This window comes from Capsicum annuum, unplaced genomic scaffold (genome assembly GCF_002878395.1).
Source record: "Capsicum annuum cultivar UCD-10X-F1 unplaced genomic scaffold, UCD10Xv1.1 ctg76461, whole genome shotgun sequence".
NCBI lineage: Eukaryota > Viridiplantae > Streptophyta > Magnoliopsida > Solanales > Solanaceae > Capsicum > Capsicum annuum.
Window position 1 is genome coordinate 13231 of NW_025886765.1, and position 19677 is coordinate 32907.

The 19677-nt window shown below is 32.7% G+C and overlaps 1 long non-coding RNA gene across 2 annotated transcripts; it reads right to left on the reverse strand.

The window, feature by feature from the left end:
• Positions 1–10055: 10055 nt before the first annotated feature.
• LOC107863284 lies at positions 10056–18392 on the reverse strand. Of its 2 annotated transcripts, none has more exons than XR_001672148.2 (3): positions 17798–18392; positions 14602–14655; positions 10056–10348 (listed from the first exon to the last, which is right to left on the reverse strand). It is a non-coding gene; the product is annotated as an uncharacterized LOC107863284 (long non-coding RNA). The 2 variants fall into 2 exon arrangements; XR_007051291.1 differs by lacking the exon at positions 10056–10348 and adding an exon at positions 14112–14164.
• Between the last annotated feature and the right edge of the window lie 1285 nt (positions 18393–19677).

Here is a 19677-nt window from a genome sequence, read left to right on the forward strand (position 1 = left end):
ATATTTGGTGGATTTTTTTTCAATATTAAAAATATTTTTTTTATTTTTTTAAAGTTGAATTTCAAATTGTAGTTACAAGAGGTAAATATTAATATGTTAATATTATTTTGATTAAGCGAGTTAAATTGGACGGGTCAAGATCCAACCCAATTTTTAGTTTAATCCAACACATTTAAAACTAAAGTAAATTTAAGTTGGCCATGACCCATCTCAATTTCTAATTCAACCCATTTTAATTTCTCCAATTCAGCCCAACTTACCCATTTAACATCCTTAATAAATAATATATTATATTTTCTTTTTTGACTATGTCCCTTTTTTGGACACCGGGATGTTTGGCATTGTAATATTTGTGGCTCAAAATAAGGCAGAGGATTTGGAAAGTGGAAGCAGTTTTCAGTTACTCCCCCGTCTCAATTTAAGCATATTAGGCCTCATTTTTTTCATTAAATGTTAAGATTGATTATCAAAATATTTAATCTAAGTTTGAATATTTAAGATGTTGTTTGTAGATCCAAACACTAAATGATTAAGATTGTTTTCTTAACGTCTAAATATATTGAATTAAAAATTATCAAGTACAAAATATAAACAATACTACAATAATAATATACCCAATAAAATCCTACAAAAATAAAATTTTAAAAATATAGCAATTAAATATTACTCTCTCCATTTTGAAATAAATGAATTGTTGGATTTTGACACACATATTAAGGAAAAAGTATCAAAGACATATATTTAACATAAATTTTCAATTTTACCCTTTCCAACATTTTTTGCATGCATGCTTTAGCTTATGTTGGAAAACTAAATTCATTGCATGCATGCTTTAGCTTATGGTGGCAAAATTTTTTGTTCATTCTAATTTTTTAAAATTTTAAAATTAATATTCCTAATAAATTTTTTTTGAGATAAAATAAGTTGAAAATTTTCATTTTCCTCTAAATTTAGTCTATAAATAGGCTTACATTCAATATGTTTTTTAACATGACTTTAACATCATTATATCTAAATTTTTCATTTGAGCATAATGTCGATGAATATTCAACTCCCGACTTGAATTTGAATCCTAATGAAGATGATGATATACAATTTGATGGAAGATTGCAAGAACCGACGGAAGATTCAAACCTAAATTGTGGTAAATAATTGCTCATTATGTGCATTCCTCTGAAAAAAGTTTTAAATTTATATTTAATTTTTTTTTGTTTAATAAGCAAATTCAATTGAAGATTTATCACAATCATAATAGACGAAAAAAATTGAGCAATGAAACACGTGTTACAATATATGAAATGTTGCAATAAAAGTGTATCGATGGTAAACTTAAAAAAGGAGTTACGAAAATAGTGGCGTCACATTTTTTGACTTCCATTCAAACAATTCAACGCATTTAGAGACTATCAAATTATGGTGAACGTGCTTCTAGTGGTGTATATGGAAGAAAAGTGAACAATTGTGGTCAAAAAAATTGAGATAGATCATAATCGTTTTTGTGCAATTCTTTTATGGAAGCGGACAACTCTACGATCATTATCTTCTTCCATGAATATGAGTACGACCACTTTATTTAGGAGTTTGAATTCGGGAATATACGAAGACATTCTAATGCCACAAAGCTTTATTTGAAAGAGGAAAACAAAATAAGTCAGTTGCAATTTTGTATATCTATGCTTGATCATGGTAGCATACCACATGATCCAATTTTTACCAACATGTTCAATACAGTTCATATCGATGAGAAGTGATTTTATACGATCAAAAAAATAAAATGTATTATTTACTGTCTGATGAATAAGATCCAATACGCATTGTCAAGAGCAAAAATTTCATCGATAAAGTTATGTTTTTAGTTGTTGTAGCTTATCCTAGATTTGATGCACAAGGAGTAGAAATATTCTCCGGTAAAATTGGATTGGTTCCTTTTGTTACACAAGAATGAGCTAAAAGAGCTAGTGCAAATAGACCTGCGGGCACTATGGAAACAAAAACAATAACTTCGGTAACCAAAGAAATTTCACGATCATTCTTGATTAATGAAATATTTCCTGCTATCAAGGCTAAATGGCCTAGAGAAGATTTAAATTCTAAGATACTCATACAATAAGATAATACAAGAACTCATATTCAACCTAATGAAGAGGAGTTTTGTCGAGCAGCGGCACAAGATGGATTCGATATTTGCTTGATGTGTCAATCACCCAACTTTCTAGATTAGAATGTCTTAGACCTTGAATTTTTCAGATCTATTCAGTCTCTACAACACAAGGAAAGTCTTAAAAGTATTGATGATCTTGTTGTGGCTGTCATAAAATCATATGAAGATTTTTCAACAGAGAAGTTCAATTATGTTTTTCTAACACTGCAGTCATGTATGATGGAGATCATGAAAGTAAAAGATTCACATGATTACAAGATTCAACATCTTAGTAAAGATAATTTAGTAAGAAACGGTCGCTGCCAGTACGACTGAAATGTGATCCAAAATTAGTACAAAAAACTCTCAATTATTTAGGTTAAATTTTATTTTTGAAATTTCAAGTTCTTTTGTCTGTTGTTTTGCTATTTGGATGGTGGTTTAATTATGTAAATTACAAGTATTTGAAAGCCCTACAATTGACTTGTCTTTGTTTATACATAATTTTTTTGTGTTTTTCTATTAATTCGTTATATATATATATATATATATATATAGAACCATAAGAATAAGTTGCTTGTCTTTGTGTTGATTTTGATTTGTTACAAAAATTGTACAAGCTACACATTTTTTTTTATGTATGATTATTTGCAGGGGGAGCTGACTTTTCTGGCAAAATCCGTAGTTAGCTAAGCAATTATGCGTGAAGCCTAGGATATCTCTGCTAGATTGGGCAACTTAAGCATCCAGGTTGCTTGTTAGTAGTAGTTGTAAAAAAAATGGGAGAAATTTATAATGCAATATTATTATTTTTTTGAAGAACTGATCGTGTTGAAAGGGTTAAATGTTTCAAGAAATAAATTTAAGAGACCATTTTGTACGAATACACAATCGAAAAAGTCAATAGAAATTTTTAATGCAAAATACTACAAGAACACGAGGAAAATAATTATTCTAATAAAATTTGGGAAGATAAATTTTTAACATAATCCTTATTTCATCTTCAATATTGGTGTCTCGAACCATTTCAATTGAGTCTTCAACTTTTTCAATGGACTCTTCAACGATAGTGTCTTAAACTTTTTCAACTGAATCTTCCATAATTGTATCTTGAATTATTTCAACCGAATCTTCATTCATAATAGTATCATAAACTATTTCAATCGAATCTCCAAAGTTAAAATTCATACTCTAAATTTTTTCTGTAACTCTCAACTTTTTTCTTTGAGATCGATGGATTAGAATGAGAATGAAAAATGAAATTATATAGAAGTGTAATGCAATTAATGAAGGGAGTACTGTGGGAGTAGTTGTATCAGGGAGTAGTTGTATCAGGCAGCTCTTTACCCAAAACAAGAAAAAGTTGGCATTGGTAATTAATGTCATAGGGAAAAGGCGGCAATAGTACTCCATAGAGAAAAGTCTTTGTTGTCAAATCATGAGGGTAAAATTGAAAAAAAACCTCAAAGGTTCACTTATTTTGAAATACCAATAAATACTTCAACAATTCATTTATATCGAAATGAAGGAAGTACATCAATAATATAAAAATACAAGCAAAGCCATAGATAGATATATCTTGTCTTGAAATGAGACAAAAACATACTGCGTACCTTATGTAGAAGTGCTTCTATGAAACCCCACTAACCTATTTGGATAATAATTAAAATGAAATGAATACGTCATATTTAGTTCAACTTAACAATTAATGCGATTAATAAGCTAATGAAGAGCGCTGAATGAGTTTCAGACTCCATTTCACATCTGACTGATTCATAACTTTTAAGATCCATAAGTGATACTAACACAATTCCTAATATATTTTGTTTCTAAATGAGTGGTGTTATAGATAATCAAAAAGACATTAATGATCGTTCTTTTAATTTTATCCTTCTTTAAATAAAGAGAATTTTACATAACTCATGAAACAATTAAAGAGATACATCTATTTCAAAATAATTATTAAGAGTAAGTTAGTAAAAACACTCTTGATTTTCTAGGAATGAGTAGTTTCTTAAGGGTGAGCCCAAGCTAAAATCGTCTTTGCTGGAAAAATAAATTCTACCTACCTTACTTTAGTTTGTAAATTGTTTGTCAGTCTCATCAATTAACTATCCAGTTGATATAAAAGGATATTTTAAAAAATAGTGGTATACACGTGTTAGTAATACACTCTTGAATGTTGATCTGGGATAGTTTTGGGAATTGGGTATTAGTTCACTTTAGACTAAATAGGGGATATATAAACGCCCTTAAAGTTAATGTGTTAAACTAAGTTTACTGGACAAGTTTATGGGGGATTTTATGGAACATTCTTGGTAGGGTGGGCATAAAATATTGAAGAACTAAAACCAGATAAAACCAAATTAATTTGGTTCTACAGTTCCATGTGGGTATTAATTTTTTTAAAACTTTGGTATTCAATACGGTTCTTGGTTTTAGGATCCCGGTTCTTTGGTCAACCGAAGAACCAAAATCGTCATTACTTTTGTTGTTTCTTCTACTCGTTATTATTGTTATATACTTCTCTAATTTTTCCTGGCTGTTATGTGCCCTCAAAGAACTGCTACCTTGTGGAACTATACGTGCCTTAGTGTCTTAGTTAGTTGTTGATCGTTGTAGCCCCCATATGCTCATTGCTTCTGCCCTTAATTATTCACGTTTGTTCTTTCTATCGCATATTCATATTGCAACTTTGCCTTATCATGTGATATTCTTAAAAAATAACTACTTTTGTGGTCCATTCCTTTTAAAAAAAAATAAAAAATATCAATGGAAACGTGAAATAAAGAACAATAGAAAGACACAAGAGTTAATGTGGTTTGGATCCAAATAATCCTACATCTACTAGAAAACAACTGTCTTTATATATTAACAAAGAAAGGGAGAAATCCTAAATACACTAAGAGTATTGCTTCTCAACCTCTGCTCTTACAATGTGTTGGTGCAATTACAATAAAATTACAACTGAAAATTATAAGTGAATAAAATAAAAAAAGAATATCTTCTTCTTCTTCGGCTGAGGTTCGGATATATCGCTCGCTTTAAGGAGATTCAAGCCCACTGCAGCAAATGTTTTTGTTGGTCCAGCAGTAATCTTCTTGGCTTGTCCCCTCCAGGTTACAACAACCTTCTCACAAAGAATAACTCAACAACTCTGAACAAGAATTGAGTTCAAAGCTCCACAAAAATAACACTTCCCTTCAACTAATGAACTCTCTATTTTACTATCTTTTATAAACTCTCTATTATCTTGTGTGTAGAATAATATGCAAGACCACCTCTATTTATAGGAGAGGGAGTCTTCCATGCAATGAATAGTAAGAAGTAGTGGGAGATAAATGACTTAGAAGCTACAAGAATTACAAAGGTTACAAGAATAAAGAGGTGGAATAATGGTGGATGTTACAAGAATTACATGAAATTCATGTCCGCATTCTTCCACCACTAACTATGTGTTTAAAGACCCAGATTAATGAGAATTGAATGCTAAAAAGTCATCCATGCAACGTGTGTGACATGCCAAATAATGGCATTAGTAATGAAGGTAACAGCCATGAAAAGTAACAACACTAATACAGAAAAAAACTCCCACAATATTTTTGTCTTCAAGTGGCTAATAATTGTCAAGGCATTAAAATATATCAATAATAAAATACCATAAGAATAACTATCCCCCGGTCATTTTAATATTAATAGAAGGGAGTCTACTAGCTGAAGGAAGACTACCATGCATAATGAAGGTGTGCTCTGCATTGAACCTCCACTTAGTAATACAATAATTTTTACTCCAGAGCCATAGTTGTCTCAAACTTTAACTATGACTGCTTAAGAAAAATAAAAAGTTGTTGCTTACACATAATAGTCAAGGTATTTATATGAGCTTTATAGCCAGCACGTTACGGCTTTGTGCCATCCCGATTTCGTGAGTGTCTTTGAGAATGAGCCTAGTTCTCATAGGAAGCAGTCTGCCTCCACACTTATATAGGTAAAATTCGTCGAGAATTCTCCTATAATTTTAGCACCCTACCCATACGTGCTACAAATTTTAATTAAGAGTTTTTAAAAACTCAACCTTACAATCATTACAAGTAAATGCACTCACAATATAAGGAGGGATAAAAAATTGTGCATTTTAAACAAGAAGTCATCATGCGATTCATTTTTCCCATTGAACCTGATTATAGGATCTCTAGTCCTCAAGTTGGGTTTTCTTGCTCAAGATTCAATAGGCTTCAATCCCAGCCCCCTCGATGTGTTCCATACCTTTTCTCTAGCTATGGCCTTAGTCAATGGATCTGCAAGATTATCACAAGATTTGACATAATCAACATTAATGGTACCATTTGTCAAATATTATCTCACATTATTGTGTTTTCTCCTTATAGGTCTGGATTTATCGTTGTAATAACGATTTTAAACTCTACCAATTGTAGCGGTGCTATCACAATGAATTAAAATAGGAGGAATTGATTTTTCAACATAAGATATTTGATATAACAAATCTCTCAACCAATTCGCTTCCTCACTAGCTGAAGCTAAAGCAATTAGTTCAGCCTCCATTTAGAGTTAGCAATAATAGTTTGTTTTTAGACTTCCAACAAATAGCATCACCACTCAAAGTAAAAACATAACCAGTAATTGATAAGAAATCAGCTGATAAAGTGTTTCAATCCGCATCACAAAAGTCTTCAAGTACAACAGAATATTTTTTATAGAGCAAAGCATGATTTTTTGTTCCAATTAAATATCTCATTACTCTAGTTATAGCATGTCAATGTTCATTACTTGGCTTACTAGTAAACCTGCTAAGTACTCATACTGCATATGCAATATCAGGCCTAGTGCAATCAGTCACATATCTCAAACTTTCAATTATACTAGCATATTTCTTTTGAGTTATAACATCATTTTCACTTTCAACAGGAAACAAGTGAACACTAGAATCAAATGGAGTTACAACATGCTTGCAATCAATGAAATTATATTTTTTCAATATTTTCTCAACATAATGTGATTGATCAAAGAAAATCCCATCACAAGTTCTAATAATTTTTATTCCTAGAATAAAATTTGACTCATCAAGATCTTTCATATCAAAATAGCTTCTAAGAATATTTTTTGTTTCACCATAACATTCATGTTAGAGTCAAAGATCAAAAAATCATCAACATATAGGTAAATAATAATATATGAATTATTCCAATATCTATGATATATGCACTTATCACACTCATTTATTTGAAAGTCATTATCAATCATGTAGGAATAAAACTTTTCATACCATTGTTTTGGTGCATGTTTCAAGACATATAGGGATTTAGTAAATTACACACTTTGCTTTCGTCGCGGCCTCAACAAAACACTCGGGTTGTTCCATATAAATCTCCTCATTTAAGTCTCCATTTAAAAAAGTAGTTTTCACATCCATTTGATGAATTTATAAATCAAAAATTGTCACAATAGCAACTAAAAGTCTAATGGATGTTTTTCTAGTTACCGGTGAAAAAGTATCAAACAATTCTAGGCCATCTAATTGCTTAAAACCTTTAGCCACTAGCCTAGCCTTATATTTATCAACAGATCCATCCGGTTTTAATTTTTTACGTAAGACACATTTACATCCAATTGTTTTACAATCCGGTGGTAAATCAACCAGCTTTCAAGTTTTATTGAAAATTAGTGATTCTATTTCATCATTTACAGACTCTTTCTAGAAAATAGCACCATGTGAAGACAAAGCTTCTTTTAAAGTGAGAGGGTCATCTCCAACATTAAAAACATAATAATAAGGATCAAAATCTTTTTCTACTCTAGCTCGTTTACTTCTCCTTAACTCAAAATCATCATTTTCTTTATGACAAAATATTTTTTTCAGTCCTATAACCTCCATTATTTTTAGAATCAAAAGAGAACTTATTTTCATGAAAAATAGCATTACCTAATTTTATTATAACACTATCTTCAAGATTAAAAAAGCTATAGGCTGTACTATTTGAAGCATAACCAAGAAAAGCACAAGTAGTAACTATTTTACCCAACATAGAGATTTTAGGATTCATTAACCTTACATAGGCTACTCTTAGATATCTAAAACTTGTTTTATCACCTTTCCACAACTCAAAAGGTATTACTTTGGACTTTTTATGAGGCACACAATTCAACACATAACAAGCAGTCAAAACAGCTTCACTCTAAAAACTTAAAGGTGCACTAGACTCAATTAACATGGCATTAGTTAACTCAATCAAAGTTATATTCTTTCTTTCCGCTACACCGTTAGATGTAGGAGAATAAGGAGGAGGAGTTTATTGAATCATACTCAATGATCTAACAAAAGAACTGAACTCATGTGACTCATATTTACGGCCTCTATCACTTCTTATGCTTTTTATTTTTCTATTAAACTGATTTTCAACTTCACGGAGAAATGTTTAAAAATTCTCAAAAGCGTCACTTTTATTTTTCATTAAGTAAATATATTTTAACTTTGAAAAATCATCAATGAAAGTGATAAAATAGTTATTTCCTCCACGAGTTAAAATTCCTCCAAGTTCACAAATATCAGTATGAACTAATTTTAATAAATCAGTTTTTCTTTCAACTTGGAAATGAGGCCTTTTGTGATTTTAGCTTTACTACAAGCTTCACATTTTTTAAAATTCTTTTTGATCATTGAAATTAATCCTAAACTACTCATGATTCCCACATAATGATCACTTATATGACACGAATGAGCATGCCAGAAATTATTAGAAGAAAGCATATAAACAAAAGCAGATGTTTTATTCATTTCAACATTCAACTTGAACATACCATCATAAGCATACTCCTTTCCCATAAAAATATTTTTTTTACAATTACATACTTGTCAAATTCAACAATCTATTTGAAGGCTGCTTTATTAAGAAGAAAACTAGACATTAAATTTTTTTTCACGTACATCTTTTAAAATTAATACCCTTCCATAAGTAAACCTCAACTCGACATCTCCCATTCCAAGTACTTGAGTTGTGTGAGAATCTCCAAGCATGATGGTTTGGGCTCCTCAAAATGAGTATATTTTTTAAACCAGTCTTTGTCATAATAGACATGATGGTTATGTATGTTATGCATGTTATCACCGCTACAAATGGTTCTTCGTTAACGTTTACCTGAGGTGTAAGCCCACATTTCTGAAATTTGCAAAATCGAGCAATATGCCCACTCTTGCCACAGACAAAGCACGATTTTCTTCTTGTACATGTTAATTTTTTGCTTGGTTGTTTCCAACATTATTATCCTTGGATGTCTACCATCATTTTTATTGAATTTCACTTCTTAGACTTCAAAGTAGTATTTTTGTTAGTTTCAGGGGCAACATTATTTAAAGAAGTTTAATTTACCTTCGATGTGATGTTGTTCTCTTTTGTTTGCAAAAGTGCATCTTAGCTGCTTGCTTCTTTTTCCATGCAGATTCTCATTATCAAAGTCTTAAGAGAAGTTTCCTTTTGCTTGTGACACATAGTTTTTTGAAATTCCTTCCACGAAGGTGAAAGTTTATCAATTATGCCACAAAAATAAGGTTATCTCCAATTTTGACTTCTATGGACCTGAGCTTTCCAACAATCATTATGAAGTCTTAAGCTTTATCTACCACTGATTTGTTGTCCACCATTTGAAAATGAAAAAATTTGCTAACCGCATATTTTTTCACTCCCGCCTCCTCAATATCATACTTACTCTACAAGGTTTTCAACTTTCTCTTGAAGAGAAATAAGTTCATCATCGGTCATGGAAGAGATATACTTTATTTGGGTTCTTCTCAGTCAACACATAAGAAACGTTGAGTAGACTTAAGTAGAAAAGCACTTCACCCTTCCACCTTTTGAAGTGAGTACCGTTGAACCAAAATAGCTTGTTAAGATCTCCCATCTTGACAACCGTGAATTTTTCAGTCACTGCCATTAAATTTTCTTAAAATTTGTTGGTACAATTACAATAAAATTACAATTGAAAATTACAAGTGAAGAAAATAAAAAAGAATAGTTTCTTCGTATTCGTCGGCTGAGGTGTGGATATCCGCTCTCTTTAAGGAGATTCAAGCCTAGTGCAGCAAATGTGTCCATCCGTCCAACAGTAATCTTCTTGCATTGTCCCCTTCAGGATACAACAGCCTTCTCACAAAGAACAACTCAACAACTCTGGATAAGAGTTGAGTTCAAAGCTCTACAAAAAGAACACCTCCTTTCAACTAATGAACTCGTTTTTTTACCATCTTTTGTGAACTCTCTATTATCTTGTGTGTAGAATAATATGCAAGACCACCTCTATTTATAGGAGAGGAATTCTTTCATGCAATGAATAGGAAAAAGTAGTGGGACATAAATGACATAGAAGTTACAAGAGTTACAAAGGTTACAAGAGTAATAAAGGTTATAAGAATAAAGAGGTAGAATAATGGTGGATGTTATAAGAGTTACATGAAACTTATGTCCACATTCTACCACCACTAACTATGTGTTTAAAGAACTAAATAAATGGGAATTGGATGTTGAAAAGTCAGTCATGCAACGTGTGTGACATGCCAAATAATGGCATTAGTAATGAAGGTAACAACCATGAAAAGTAACAGCAACATAATGCACTATAATGCTGCAGAAACAAAAAAAACTCCCACAATATTTTTGTCTTCAAGTGGCTACTACTTGCCAAGGCATTAAAATATATTAATAATAAAATGCCATAAGAATAACACAATGTATTTAACTATGAATTTTTTGGATGACTTTGACAATGAAGAATGGTCATCCTTTTATAAATGATAAACTTAGGCTCCCAAAACATAATATGAAAAAATAAATAAATAAATTTTCCTCCACCAATAAATAAAAAAAATTTCATCCACAAATTTTCTTCCACATGGTTTTGACCTCCAAAAAAACAAACCAACTCTTTCAATCTCCACCTTGTTTTGCGTTCTGAGCATACCTATGAGCAACTTCGACCAAAAATTCTTATCTTACTGGGCAACCCCATTGTAAGAAACAAGAAGAATTAAACTTCTGTTGAACATACTAGCTCTACCTAAGAGGTGTTCTCCCAGAGTTGTGTCAGTTGATGCATACCCTCGCTAAGTCCTTGTAGTGTGCAAATTGGGCGAGCGGGACTACCTAGGTCAACATATTTGCAGCATTATCGTCTGTTAACCTTTACAACTATAACACCCCAAAAGTCCAAGCCATTATTAGAATCATGCTTCAAGTTCATGAAAAATCAAGCCTCATTTTTTGGTAGTTTTACAAGTGAATTAGACATATATTAAGACCCCAAATATCTCTTAGCTTATAGACAAGTTGAAATATCCCTTAGTGATTAAATTCTTATGAAGAATATAACGATGGTTATATTCAAATGAGAATAGCTTTTGGTATACGAATAACTTCTGAGCTCAAGAATCAGCAACAGGTAGATAATTGAATTATCTTTCCGACAATACCAATTTTGCCTTAATCTGATATTAAGGTGAAAAGTTATGGCTAAATTACTGAAGCATTATCAAAGCTGTCAGTGACTACGACTCTTGATTACGACTCCCAGTCAGACCCTACGAGTAGCAAGGAGGAGGAGGAGTCACGATAATAGGGGTCGAAATATTGGTTCCTGATAACGACTCAAGCCATGACTCGTAGCCAGACCCTACAAGTTGTTGCCAAACTCGTCATGACGGCTTCCAGACGTTTTCCAAATGATTCCTGAGGGAATTTGTTTGGTCTTTTTCCACTCTTTTAACCTCAAAATTATGCAGTTTCACCCTCTAAACAACAGTTATCAAGCGCAAATATTACCCTAACCTATCATAACTTGGAAATTATTCTTCACAAAACAAAAAGAGATGATTCCTTTCTTCCCAAAATCAATTAGAATTCTTCAAGTTCAAGTTCAATCCAAAGAAATTTATCCAAGGCTTCTACATTCAGGTATGTGGGGTATCATCAATGGGTTCCTTCCACCTATTGAGTCCCAAAAATTTCCATTTTGTTCTAGTATGAATTTTTAATCTTATTTTTGTGAAATTATCAATGTAAATTATGAATTTAATCAATGTCTTCTTAGAAATTCGAATTCAAGCCATGTCAACATGTTTTTCCATGTAAATTAGGTTAATTCGTGTTTTAAATTTCAGCTACCCATGTTATGTTCAGTAGATTTCATGCTAAATCTTCAAGTTATGAATTAAACCATGTAAGTATATTGTCCTCTCAAGTTTAACACATTCCCATGTTCAAATTTAAGTTCTCACTAATTTATTGAAATGTCTTATGTTTTGGGACTTTAAACTATGATTTTATACCACTGTTTTAAGTGTTGTTGTCATATTTTTGTGATCATTCAATGCTGGAGGGTTATGAACACCCGATACCTATCTGTTTATACATATCTTTATTTTCAAGTTACAAGTCAGTCGGACCATGATTTTATTACTACATTCAGAATATTATATTCATGGTTGAGCACTCATTAGTGTCGTGTCCTATTTCGAGCAGGTCAAACCAGTCCGCAACGTACGGTGGCGTATGACTCTTAGGTTTTGGAAAAATCGTTTTTTAGAGTCACCACCTAATTTTTAGGAAAAATTATTTTTTATTGTAAAATTCTGTTTTGGTCTTCCGAAATTTTTTTAAAGATTCTGAATAAGGATTTTGGTTACTCGAGGGAAAGGTGTTAGGCACCCCTCAGAGCCTATCCAGAGATAGTCCTTACACTTAGTTTAGGAAAATATTTGGGAAAATATTTATTTCGTTATTTGCTAAATTGGTGACCATAAAATTTTTTATTGTTTTAGAAAAAAAAAATTCAAGGTATATATGAATACACTACCACAATATGCAAGGTTGTAGTTTATTAAAAATATAAATGCATTTTAAAGGATATGAAAATGAGAAAGCAAAAGATTCAACATTGGTACACCAAGAACAACAAACCCAGTGTATTCCCACCTGGTGGGGTCTGGGGGGGTAAGATGTATGCAGTCCATACCTCTACCTCTGAAGAAGTAGAAAGGCTGTTTCCGATAGACCCCCGGCTCAAGACACGCGGTACCACACAAACACATAGTAAAGCACAGCACAAGGTTACAAGATTACATAACATAAATACGGCACCCATAAGTAATCTAAAACAAAGGAAAACACACAGATTCATAATAAAACATGGGACACGGACTCCTAACAGAAATAAACCCTCACCACGTAGTTCCCTACACTAGCGACTCAGGCTGGCCCTAGTCCTCTGCCCTGATTCGCGTCCTCCAGACCTTCCTATCTAGGGTCATGTCCTCGGTGAGCTGTAACTGCTCCATGTCTCGCCTAATCACCTCACCCCAGTACTTCTTCGGCCTACCCCTACCCCGCTTGAAACCATCCAACGCTAGCCTCTCACACCTACGGACCGGGGCATCCATGCCCCTCCTCTTCACGTGTCCGAACCATCTCAATCGGGCTTCCCGCATCTTGCACTCCACTGGTGTCACACCAACCTTCTCCCGAATGTTCTCATTCCGAACTCTATCCCCTCTAGTCAGCCCACACATCCAGCGCAACATCCGCATTTCTGCCACCCTCATCTTTTGGATGTGGGAGTTCTTCACTGGCCAACACTCCGCTCCATACAACATGGCCGGACGGACTACCGCCCTGTAGAATTTGCCTTTAAGCTTAGGCGGCACCTTCTTATCACACAGCACCCCCGACGCGAGCTTCCACTTCATCCATCCCGCCCCAATACGGTGCGAGACATCCTCGTCAATCTCACCATTACTCTGGATCACGGACCCGAGATACTTGAAACTCTCCCTCTTACCTACCTCCTGTGATTCCAGCTTCACTACTACCTCATTCTCCCGCCTCACGTCATTAAACTTGCATTCCACATACTCTGTCTTGCTTCTGCTCACCCTGAACCCTTTAGACTCAAGGGTTTGCCTCCATACCTCTAATTTGTCACTCACACCCCCTCGAGTCTCATCTATCAGAACTATATCGTCTGCAAAAAGTAAAATAATTGGTATTCTATAAAATTCAACATTGGTATTCTATAAAATTCAACGACTATGAACTTTATGAAAAATGTAAAGTTTAGTAACACATGTCGGAGTTAGTGGATAAGTAAAATAATTAGATTTTAAGAACATGTGAAATTTATTTTTTATGAATATTATTATTCGCGTATAAAAAATATAAAATAATTTATGTACAAAATAAATTTATGAAGATGCATTTATATATATAAAAAAGTATATATGGCATCGAGACACACTAATTCTTGATTAAAGTAGTCTAGTATGCATAAAAAAACATGATTTATATTTTGAGATTTTTAAAACAACAATTAAAAATAAAGAAACTTGAGAGTGGAATATAAATTCATAATTGAAATAAGAGGTAAATAAATTAAGATAAATAATGATGATACAAAAATACCTCGTACATTACAGCGCATATTTAATATATCTCCCATCTTTGTCTTTTTGAAATCTAAAAAAAAAAAGGAAAACTTCAAGTAAATATTAAAAAGTGAAATGTCAGAATTATTAGCTTGTCAAAATGAATTAACGAATAAATTTTGCCAAACATTCGTCTTTAGCGATTTGTTTTCCCTATTGAATTAGTTTTGAAATTTCATTCATCATTTTTTCGGACATGGTAATTACTACGTCCATCTTATTGGAAAGTCTCTTTAAAATAAGACAACCAACTAAACAAGACAACCAACTAAACACTTGGCCCAAAATTTTAAGTTTGCCGGTCTTTTAAAGAAAATTTGCTTCTACGGACTAATTAGTTAAGCGTTAATCGCAACAACATATAACAATATACCATTTAAGAGATCGGCACATAATAGAGCAATTATAAAGTAATAAATAAAGTTATCTCAAACAAACTTAATAACAAAGTAGAGTTTATTAGCATTCTAAAGCAGAACATAATATAATATGAATAAATTAAAGGAAGAACGACTAAGGGTACTAGACTCCGTTTCGAAGCTTGAACTTCTAATTTTGCAATTTCTGTGCTCTTGTAATCCTAGTAGTGATTGACCCGATATTTGGGTCAAATCGAGTTCCATTGCAAAACTCCAAACTCCCGAGTTTACATGTAAAAAAATAATAATAATAAGGATTAGCAACAATTCAAATTCCAAGACAATAAACGAAGCATGGAATTGGAGAGGTCAAGTGCGCGATGTAAGCTTAAGACGAAGTGTATAGGCGAAAAATAAAAAAAGATTTAGAAAAGTCGAGTATATTGCTACATGAAAGAGTGTCAAGGCTTATAGAGACATTCTCTAGCCTGTCCAATTACCACAAAGGGTGATTTCTGTAAGCATGGTCTTCAAGTAGACCATATCAGTTTATTCATAAGTTACTCAAACTATAATCCTTATTACAATTCGACGAACAAACCCTAAAAAACAAGAGAATTTATGTTGGTTTTGTATGAAATTTGTGAAACAGAACATTAAACCACCTTAATTAATTTTCCAGCTAGAATGATGAAAAAAGAAAGATCCAATCAAATGTAATAAAGCATACATCTACACATGTACTGTCATCTTTATCTTCACCATGACAAAGCAAGTGACTACTCAAAACTTTATCGTTAATAGTACTCCCTAATTCTTGTTTATTATTAGTAGATTTAACAAGGTATCGATAGCTATCCCTTCTAAATAACAAAGTCATCCCGAAAGGAATATTTCAACAAAGCTTTCTCCTTCAACGAGAGATACGAACCAAGAAACATAACTCTTAAAATTACACACTCAACAAGTGAAATAAAGATACGAATCACATTGTGAATATGTTTTAAACATTTCGGATTTTATCTTTAATCATCGATATCCATTTGAGGCTTTAATCTCCTCAAATCCTAAATAAACAGGTGATGAAAACAAAAGGGGAGCACATAGTGTAAAATTAAGACAAGGCTAGAATCAATGTGTGAATCAAGATTTGAAAAAAGGAAAACTTCTCAAGTGAGAATGTAACAAACATTTTCCCAAAATCATCTTTGGACCTTACTGCAAAGGAAACTTAATACCTTTTATTTTATTTTAAAAGAAAACTAAAACAGTGCACCAAGATTATCACGTGCCATGAATCCTTTCTTCCTTAGTTCAACTTTCACTTGATGGATACTATCCAAACTGTGGAGAATGATGTGCCTAATTCTCATGTGGACAGCAACACTCGAAAGCAACCAAGGCAGCTCAGAAAGAAAAAATTTGAACTATTTCTTGGCTACTGTGGAAACCAAATACAGCTAAGTTCTTATCGACTCCCAAGAGTTTATTCAATATGAGCAGCTACAGCCAACTAATTAACTTTCCAGAATAGTATGGGATGAAACGTTTAGCTCGGCCAATATCGCTTTCGCAAACATGAACCTTATCAAGTTCCTGCTAAACCCATTTTTAAGGAAAACAGAAACAAGCAGTGATGCACAGGTACACACATATTCTACAAATAGAAATGCGCGTTTATTTTGTCATAAAAAAAAACAAAATCAACTTCCTGGAGCTTGGACGCACTAGCTCAATATTTCCGATATGGGGTCCATATTCAGAGGTTTCCAAACCACTACCAACCCAAAAAAAAATTCCATTTACACGTGAGCACCACTAAAACGAACATGAGCAAATCTCGGATCACCCAAAGTTTTCAAACTCAAAAGCAATCGCACCATAAAATAGATTAAAGACTGTATTTTGAAATCTGATTTTTCAAGGTCGAATAATAACATTATGACCAAACTTGAAATAAAACATACTCACAATACATTCACGCATAACACCGCTTCAGACTCGACAACCCCAACGTAAGCTTGATCTAAATTCATGCACAAATCCATTTTTAAATCGACAGCCACGCCGACGTAAATTCGATTGAGATTCATATGCGGGTTCATTTTAGGCAACAACCAAGAACACGAAATATGGTCGGTCTACAGTAGCTTAAAATGCGACAACCATGCCAAACTCAAAAATCAACTGCATACCTAAGGCTGAAACGGACGATTAAGTACGAGATGGAGAAAAAAAATAATGGGGAGAGTCGCACAAAAACAACTGTAGAGTCGAGAAGCGATGGAAATCGCTCTCGGATACTCAAAACAACCACGTACTAAACACATGATCTGATTCGCAAATAGCAATATCCAGAGCAAGATGAACGAACACGTAAAACATATCACATATACACATCCAAACAGGGAAACACGTGGAACAAGAGGATTTTCACCCTAACAGCCTAGGATCCAAATTAGTAGGAATAGAATTTGAACTTTATTCGCAAAAAAGAAACTCCCAACAAACCACATCTAAACTTGAATCGAGTTAAACCACATGTTCACATTTTCATCCACCAAAAGGTTTCACGAAACCAACCCTCGTGTTTAATCCACAATCCAACGAAAGTAACAACAAACACAGTCTTAACAGAAGATCACACACAGACCCAATTTCGCAATCAGTCACCCACAACTCAAGCGATCGAAATTCAGACAGCCCCCATTTTTAACGACACAAAACTTCCAAAAGTTCAAATTACATGCTCACCAAATCAAAATAAGATAAAAGAAAAGGAGATAGAAATGAGACGAGAAAAGAGACTCGCACCTTTTTCAGGCAGCAAACTAAGGGGCTTACACGTCGAGAGTTTTCCGGTGAGCGAACTCAACCCCGAGGATACCAAACGTCTGCGTTCTAATTTCCTCTATTTTTCACTCGATTTTACACTATTTTTTCACTCTTTCGTTGATTTTCTTCCCCTTCGGATTTTTACTGCTCTTTTACCCAATTTTCAAGCTTTTTTTTTTTTCTTTTTCCCCCATCCTCTAGGGTGAACAACAACCTATTTATAGGCCAAATCCGGACTTGAACGTCCGGATTTGAAACCGAAATTGAAGAAGGAGACCCAATATCGAGATGGATTTGAATTTTTGAATCCAAATCTCCCACTTTTCAGAATTGCTATGGTAAATTTGAAAAAAAATGCATCCTTATCCCCGAAATTGTGGTGACTCCACTGTTGCGCGAATTTTCGGGGTGGAGGAGATGGTTGTGCAGAAGGGTACATGGAGGTTGTCCCAAGGAGAGATATGAGGAGGGGAGAGAGGGAGCAACCATTGTTGTTGATTTGGAAGGAGGATGGGATATGGGTTTGCTGTAGCGTGATTTATGTGAGTTGAAATTGGCGTGTTTTTTGGTTTATTGAGAGTGGAAAAGGCTGTTGTTTGTACTGGTTTGTTGGCTTAAATATGAGCGTTCGATCGTTTGATCGGACGGTTTAAATTTAATATAAAAATAAAATAAAAAATAATATATATATAAAATTAAATAAATGAAAAAATAAACTATATACTCCCACAAAAAAAATATTTGAAAATTTCAGGATCCTTTAGATTAAAATAAATTAACGAATCCGGTTAAATTGTATATGGTAAGGTGAAATGGTGAAGCGGATATGGAAACTGGACCGAATTTTGGGCAAATTTTGGACCGCTCGGCTGAAATTTATATAATAAGAGTTGGGTTCGGGTGAAATCAAAAATTGAAATTGGATTATTGTCGACCCGAATGCTCTTTTCTACTGAAATAAGTTTTATCAACGCTCCCTGCTATCCTAAAATTATTTTTGATTTAACGTATATAAATTACAGGCATAACATGTATAAACGTCTAATTTAAATATTTCTTTTTAAATTTAATATTATTAATATATATATATATATATATATAAGAATATAATAAAATATTTATTTTATATAACAAGAAAATTATGCATATATATATATATATGGTCACAATATCGTCTAAAAGATAAAAATAGAAAGAATATGAATGCGATTACCACAAGATATTTTTTGTGATTTTGATGTTAAAATATTTAATTATATTTGATTAAAATATTTTATATTATGTTAAAAAATAAATTCCTTTTATTTAGAAATTTGTAAAAATAGAGATAAAAGTACGAACCTTATTTCTTATTTTTTAAAAAATTATTTAGGACAAGAACATCGATCAAATTAATTAGAGGAAAAGAGCGAGCCAAAATTGGGTGTCAACAATCAATACAGTACCACATCATGTTAAACCAATAATAATACCAGTGCCAGTTCAGTTGCAAGTAGGATTTAGCATCGAGCGAACCTAAGGATAATGGATTAAATTACTCAAGTATTCCGCACCCCCTTACAATTGGTATCAGAGCCTATGTTATTTAAAGTTATCGAAAGTAGAATATATTTGGATTTATTTGATTAATTTATTAATTATGATAAAATTAGATTTAGATATCCACCAAAATATTATAAATATTGTTTAGATGAATAACGTACAGAAATTACAAAAATATAAAAAATTAAAACAAATAATATCTGAAAAATGTAAAGAATTAAAAATAAGGATAGAAAGACTACAGTATAACATAATTGTCGGAGTTAGTAAAAATTCAATAAATGCACAAAAAGAAAAAATATCAAATTTAGAATCAA